Genomic DNA, 8,431 nt, shown 5'->3' on the forward strand with positions numbered 1-8,431 from the left:
AACTGGTCAACTGACCTCATAGGCCACAAAGTTATCTGCACAGATACAGTATAAATACAAATTGTAGATAATATCCAAAGATACACTTCCATTTCAATGTTTGGGTTCAGTAAGTTTAAAAAAAAAATTATTATTATTTATTCATTTTTTTTAATAAATAATTTTATTCAGCATTGATGCAATAAATCGATTAGAAATTACAGACATTTATATAATACAAAATATTTCTATTTTAAGTAAATGCTGTTCTTCTGAACTTTATAATCATCAAAGAATATCACAGTTTACACAAAAATTAACTGTTTTCAACACTGATAGCAAGAAATCAGCATATTTGATTGATTTCTGAAGGATCATGTGACACTGTAAACTGGAATAAATTACATATTAAATATATATAAAAATGCTAAACTGTTATTTTAAACTATTTTACTCTATTTTGTATATAGGAAATGCACCCTTGTTGAGCATAAAATACTTCTTTTAAAAATTCCTAGCGATACCAAACTTTTGAATGGTAGTGTATTATCATTAGTTACACACTTTGCACTTGGATAACGTAAAGTCAGTAGTACATCAAGGCACAAAATAAATAATTTTATTCAGCATTGATGCAATAAATCGATTAGAAATTACAGACATTTATATGATACAAAATATTTCTATTTTAAGTAAATGCTGTTCTTCTGAACTTTATAATCATCAAAGAATATCACAGTTTACACAAAAATTAACTGTTTTCAACACTGATAGCAAGAAATCAGCATATTTGATTGATTTCTGAAGGATCATGTGACACTGTAAACTGGAATAAATTACATATTAAATATATATAAAAATGCTAAACTGTTATTTTAAACTATTTTACTCTATTTTGTATATAGGAAATGCACCCTTGTTGAGCATAAAATACTTCTTTTAAAAATTCCTAGCGATACCAAACTTTTGAATGGTAGTGTATTATCATTAGTTACACACTTTGCACTTGGATAACGTAAAGTCAGTAGTACATCAAGGCACATGCTTCTCTGCCTTTAAAAACACAGATTTGCTGCTCACTTTTAATAAAGGCTCAAATTCATTGAACTAACTGTACGTGTGTTTTATAAATGAGGCCCCGGAGCATAAACAGATGCCCAATATTACTCATGTGCCCGACAAGATAGTTAATCACATCTTGCAATGAAAAACAATTTCTTTTGGCAGATGAGGATGTGATCATTTTTAAATGCATTGCTTACCTATACTGTGACGCACTACTGCGATACATTGACAGAGGTGAAGGCATGCATTGACCCTGTTTGACTACAGTGTTTCTGACAAACAAATGTGTTAAGGTTTTGTTGCTGGAGCAACGGAGTTGTGAGAAATGGCATGCTGAAGCTCTCGCAGTCTAGACAGCAAGAAGGAACAAGATTAGAGAAACACAGGACAGATCATGCAAAATTACTATTCATTCAATGGAGCCAGAAAGATATAATGACTGTTTTCTTTTCAATATGTTCTCAACAGACAGAAGATAACAAAGATGACTATATATATATATATACACACACACATATGCATGCATGCACGCACATTTTTTAAATAGTATTTTTTCTTATTTTTGAAGTTTTTTTCCCCAATAAAACTATTTAAGAAGAGATTTATAATTAAACAAAAAAAATCTAATTCAAGATTTATTCTCTAAAAAAAATTCTAATTATCTTATGCAGTTTTGTTTATCAAGTAACATTTATCTTGTTTCAAGTAAATTTTGATAATATTATAAAAAAAAAACAGACAAAAATATTAATAGAAGTATTATTATTTTCATCTCTTCATTATAATTTCCTTATTTTATCAAGACATATCTCCACAGTCATGGAGAGGGAAAGCAGATGAGTTCAATGCTGGAGGGGGACTGAATGTTTAATCCAGTGCTGACAGTGTATCTCACTCTGGCCGTTTTTGGCTGACATCCCAGGCGAAGGGGTTGGTGAGCTCTCGACTTCTGTCATGGAGTCACCAGGACAAAAACAGCGCCAGTTCGTCTGCACTGTCTGACTGAGCCTGTACCCATCGTCTCAACTGTTCCCATGAGTATCAGACACACACTCTCTCACACATATTCACAGGCCATAGATTTCTGGAGAATGGGCTGCTTTATCAATAATAAAAAGAATGTAGTATGTATTTTGAATTATTATTATAATTGCTATAAATGTAACTGCTTTGCATTTTAAATATATTTCAAAATGTAATTTATTCCTGTGATGGCAAAGCTGAATTTTCTCTAACTAACTCCAGTCGTTAGTGTTACATAATCCTTCAGAATTCATATAATATGCTGATTTGATTTGGTGCTCAAGAAACATTTCTTATTATTATCAATGTTGAAAACAGTTGTGCTGCTTAATATTTTTGTGGATGCATTTTTTCAGGATTATTTGATGAATAGAAAATTCGAAATTAAAGCATTTATTTGAAATTCTTTCTTTGCAACATTATAAACATATTTACTTGTACTTTTGTTCACCATGCTCAAATTGCTAGCATGTTCAAGTGTTTAAATGAAACATTCAAAACAAATGCCCAAAACAAAGATGTGAGACTCATGCACACCTTTTCCAGCTTTAGTCACTGGTGTTGGTGAGGAAGATGTCAAAGGGAACCATTATATTGGTAGCCATTGTCTTCATGACTCTTTATGAAAGGCCACTCGTACAGGGTAATAAAACAGAGTCATTCCAGTCATCAGTTTGACAAACGCCGGCAGAGTAAGATCAAGGAAAGGACATAAGGTGTATAAAGGCACGGGATAATATCTGCACATACTGTGAGTCAAGAGAACCAACAGGCACAAACCATGAACTTGGCAGAATCTCTTAAACACCATGATTATTCCACACAAGATGTTCCATATTTTAGTGACACCTTCAAAAAGCTGCTCATTTGTGGGCCTTCAACCAGCATCGTGGAAATGTAAAGGGAGCGCCAAGGACATTTCAGCGATAAAAAGGACCATTTTGCAGCTAAACCTCTAAGGAGAAACATGCAAGTATGAGGTTTTCTGTTTGTTAATGCAGAATGTTCAACCCTAAAGTCAGCAGAAAGCCTGTGAGATCAGTTAAAATGGTAAAATGATTTTTTTATGTCAAAGCAAAGGAATGCAGGTCAATATATTGGCTGCAGTTCAAAGGTCTGGGGTCAGTAAGATTTTTCAATGTTTTTGAAAAAGTCTCTTATGCTCACTAGGGTTGCATTTAATCAAACAATAACACAGTAAAACAGTAAAATTGTGAAATAATATTACAATTTAAAATAACTGCTTTCGGTTTTAATATATTTAAAATGTAATTAATTCCTGTGATGGCAAAGCTGAATTTTCAGCAGCCATTACTTAGAAGTCATTCTAACTTTTCTAATTTCTAATAATTGTTGAAAACAGTTGTTCTGATAAATATTTTTACTGTCTTTATTGTCACTTTTGATCAATTTAATGCATCCTTGCTGAATAATATATACAGTATATATATATATATATATATATCTTAACATTGTAACATACCTCTTCTGAACAGTAATGTACATAATTTCAGTTTATACACACACACACACACACACATATACATAATTCATGTTTTTAAATTGCCAAATGCATTAAACCATGTAATTTTTTGAAAAGCCACTAATAACAAAAAGTGAAATTGTGTGCAAAGTAATTAGTAATTTCCCATCACTTACAAGACAATAACTTGTATAGTATGTACAGTGGGTACGGAAAGTATTCAGACCCCCTTAAATTTTTCACTATTTGTTGTATTGCAGCCATTTGCTAAAATCATTTAAGTTCATTTTTTTCGTGAAAAAAAGATAGTATGTTACCTAATCTTTTCCCTGAATGGTCTTCCTTTAGACAAACACAAAGCTCACTGTCGGATTTCTACTGCCAGGAATATGGTCTTGTAAGGGATTTTTTTATGCAAACCTCAGACTTTCAAAACTGGACTGGAAAAGCAGATCAAGGTTATGCTTAGCTGACCTGAAATGATCCTCCACAGGGGGTAAAATTGGGGAATTATTAATGGAGCTCTCTGATGTTACATTAGTTTGTGATTTGCCAGAAAACTGGTTGCTCATTGAGCTAAGGCATGAATATTTAATTTTGAAGTAAACTATACTTCTAAACATGGCAATAGATCTGCATTGTGATGTCAAGTCACCCCACTGCATCTTTTAGTCACATGAATCAATGGTGCACAAATGGAAACATAATGATGCTTCAGATGTATTAGGTATGAGATGGGACATGTCTCAGCCAATTTCAGGTCACAAAAGACTGCCCCAAGCTGCTAAGATGTCAGACAAAACCTAGCTCAAGACAGGGTTTACATTGTCAACACATAATGTCTCCTATTAAGTCCAACATATACATTACATCAATGATTTATAACATAAAACAAAAAGTATTCAAATTTTCTTTCCATCAACAAGAGCAAAGGTGGGATTTGTCTTTAATAAAGTTCAGTCAATGGTTTTTCTGTGCTGTGAATATCAAGCTAAATGGTCCAGCAAGGAACGGTTCAGAGGGTAGGGGAGACAGAAACAGACAGGTATGGCAATAACGTACAACACAAACATATGGCTGCTATTACATGATGCGCACCGCTGAGAAGTACTACACAGACAGGTGCCAGCTTCAACCATGTGAATTTGCAATTAGCAGTACTGAGTGCTGAGTTCAAAGGCTACCATCTGGAAAGGTGTGGGATACAGTGGAAATTAGGAAAAGTCTGTGGTAAAACACTCCTAGTAGTTGGAAACTACAACCGTTGTACTTCCGACTGTTACGGGGCTGACAAGACGTGAGACGTGCGGATCCATATGCAGGCTTTTTATTTGGAGAAGACAGAGACGTGGTCATAAAACAGGCAGGGTCAAACAGTGGCAAACAGGTATGGCGGGCAAGACACAAGAATTGTCCTAGGGCTAGCGTAGGTCGATGAACGGCAAACAGAATCCGAAGGGGCAAAACTAAGGGAGAAATCCAGGAAAACAGGCGAAGATCAGAAATCGAGGCTAAGGCTAAGGCTAAGGCTAAGGCTAAGGCTAAGGCTAAGGCTAAGGCTAAGGCTAAGGCTAAGGCTAAGGCTAAGGGCTCTGTAGTATAGCTATCCAAAGATATCCAAAGATATGCGCTAAACAATACTCGGCAGAGGGAAGGGATCAGAGTGAGTGTTAAATAGTGAGGGAGTGATATGAAACAGCTGGGTGCAATCAGTGTTAACAGCTGTGTGCAATCCGTGCTGAGTGCAATCAGTGCAATGAATGATGGGATATGTAGTCCGGGGTGATGTGCAACAGTGTGTAGTGTGAGAGTCAATGAAATTGGAAAGGGTGACCTCTGATGGCTAGCAGATGGAAGTCCATGGACCGGATTCGTGACACCGACCACCCAAACTCTATAAAGAAACCTTTACGGTTACTTTCTTAAAGCTACATTCAATAATATTACAATTCTATACTATTCAGTCTAAATCAATTTTGAAAAATAAAACATTAAAAACTAAAATTGATCATCATAAATGCTAAAAGTGAATTTATGCATCACAAAATTATGATGTACAATATGAAAACATTCATTCTGAGATCTGGTAAAGATTACATTTAACAGTGCTATTAAATTATTAATGTTGTTAAAGATTTACTTTAAGTGAGCGTTAGAAGATGGCAAAGGTAGTCTAAATGTAAAGAACAGACTGTAAAGGACAATACTAAAGTTCATAAGTTTGGGGATGGTAAGATTTTTATTGTTTTTGAAAGTCTCTTATGTTCACCAAGGCTGCATTCATGTGATCAAAATACAGCAAAAAATAGTAATATTGTGAAATATTATTACAATTTTAAATAACTATTTTATATTTTAATATATTTTACAATGTTATTTATCCCTGTGATGCAAAGCTGAATTTTCAGCAGCCATTACTCCAGTCTTCATTTACTCTCAGAAATAAAGCGACAAAAGCGGTCACTGGGGCGGAACCTTTTCAATAGGTACACCTTTGTACCTAAAGGATCCATATTGGTACCTTAGGGATAGTTCACCCAAAAATTAAAATTCTGTCAATAATTACTCACCCTCATGTCGTTCCAAACCCATAAGATCTTCGTTCATCTTTGGAACACAAATTAAGATATTTTTGATGAAATACGAGAGCTCTCTGCCCCACCATAGACAGCAAGGTAACTACCACAGTCAAGGCACAGAAACGTAGTAAGATCATCGTTAAAATGGTCCATGCAACATCAGTGGTTCAACCGCAATTTTACGGTTTGCATGCGTTGTGTTACTCTTGATAATGGCGGTAGATGGTAACTCGGGGGAGAAGAATTGTTGAATAAAGTTATTACCTTTAATACCTAAAAGGTAAAAAAAAAAAGAAAAGTACCTTTTGAAAAGGTACCGCCCCAGTGACAGCTTTTGTACTTTTTTTCTTTAAGTGTTGGCGCATGATTCTTCAGAAATCATTGCTGATTTGGTGCTCAATAAACATTTCTTATTTTTTGCTTAATATTTTTGTGTAAACTGTGATACTTTTTGTTTGGAAATCTTTGATAAAAAGAAGGTTTACAAGAACAGCATTTACTTGAAATGAAATGTGACAGTAAAGAAATGTATAATGTTACAAAAGATATCAATTAAATGCATCCTTGCTGAATAACAATCACTGATGCTTGAGGACCAAGCGTACATTTTGAACAGTGTCATTTGTGTACATTAAAATATGTTATATCAAAGCAGCACTAGATAAACAGTAAAACCCTTTTTTTCCATGTCTCTTACAGGTTCAAATGCACCTTCGGCACTGTGTGCCACATAACTTCTGAGAATGACTTCTGTCACTGAATAACATGTCTGTTTGGTCTTCTTTGGAAACATCAGGTCTTCCAGGATATACTGCGATTCCATTAAACACAGCCAAGTGTACATTGTGGATTTATGGTCTTTGACGGCATTCTTGGGGTTCAGCTCTTCAAACAGATTATATTCTGAGTAAAAGACATATAAAACTGCCAGTCCATGGACCTGCAGGGGTTGAAGAGCATATACGCTCTCCAAAGAACACAAGTGAGCCGTTCGCTTCTATTCACATTTTCTTTACCACAAAGAGCACACAATACATGTGGAAACTCATGTTGCTATTCTCAGACTGACTGGGAACCACAAACTTGCAGGATGGAGCTGTGATTTCTGAAACATATCGCACATGTTGAAGAGAGTGTTTTAGATGCCCATATAAAGTAATTGAAACATAATTGTGTTATATAGAGAGTTTTCACTTGATCGTTCATGCGTTAGGCTACTTGTAAACTTTGAGATGATGGAATTCAAAATAGGACAAATAAGCCTTTGTTCCACCGAGAACCGATGCCACTGCACTCTCACAAATCTCTGAAACACATTTTCATTTATAGCCTCACATTTACATCTAAAGCCAAAACAAACACACAAAAAGGAAATTGCTAGGTCCATATTTCAGGGTAATTTGCAGTTATTTACAGAAAAATTACTTCCAGCACCTCCTAGAGCATATCTGAGAAGCACTTTCTGAACCTCTGGAGAGGAAGACTGCTCAATTACAACAGCGTCTCAAAGTAAGGTAAATAGGCAGTGAATTTAAGGTGGCCTCTAACACAAATGCTGATCCAATCAATGCCAAATGTTCAGTTATATAAAGCTTAAAGATATGTCCTTATTCAAGTGTCAGTTTTGGACTACACTATAAAGTATGTTGTTCAGTCTCCAAGCACAAAATGTCTGTTGATGAAGGTCAGCTGGTCGTGTCTGATTTTCAGGGACTGTGTCTGAAATCAAAGACAGCTGCCTCTTTGCTCAGTCAGTCATTGACTTACCAGCAGGTACCTTCGGAATAAACTATAATGCTTATTTAAATTGAATCACACATTAAAATAAATGAAAAATTATCTTTTATGAATTCATTTACCCCTTTGAATTGCTCCATTAGACACCATTTTATTCTTTTCACCAGTCGCAGATCCATACAAACAGTTTTATTGGCTATCATAGGAAGGGAAGGACACAACTCCAAGATCTGAGAGGATGTTACAAAATATTGATACTTGACTCTTCATATATTTTCATATATTGCCTGTGAAAGCAGGGTTTAGCAATCTACAGATGATTATGCTACAGTCTTCGCAGGAAATGAAATGGCCAGAATTTAACACACAATCTCAATGATTCTACTAACAAACAACAGTAAACAGCATGTCGGTGATAATCCTTAAGTCCACAGTTGACAGAAAACATCACTAACTGTCATATACATTACCAAGAAAGACTTTTCTTACTTTAGTGATTAGTTTTTTGAACTGCATGTAAACAGTCAGGACCACATTAAAAATCAGGGATTCAAGATTTACAAGA

At 34.9% G+C, this 8,431-nt stretch overlaps 1 pseudogene; it reads right to left on the minus strand.

The window, feature by feature from the left end:
- Nucleotides 1–8,431, minus strand: part of LOC107602609 (uncharacterized) — a 48,911-nt pseudogene that overhangs the window by 20,437 nt on the left and 20,043 nt on the right.

This window comes from Sinocyclocheilus grahami, unplaced genomic scaffold, assembly GCF_001515645.1.
Source record: "Sinocyclocheilus grahami isolate Dianchi unplaced genomic scaffold, SAMN03320097.WGS_v1.1 scaffold15.1, whole genome shotgun sequence".
Classification (NCBI taxonomy): domain Eukaryota; kingdom Metazoa; phylum Chordata; class Actinopteri; order Cypriniformes; family Cyprinidae; genus Sinocyclocheilus; species Sinocyclocheilus grahami.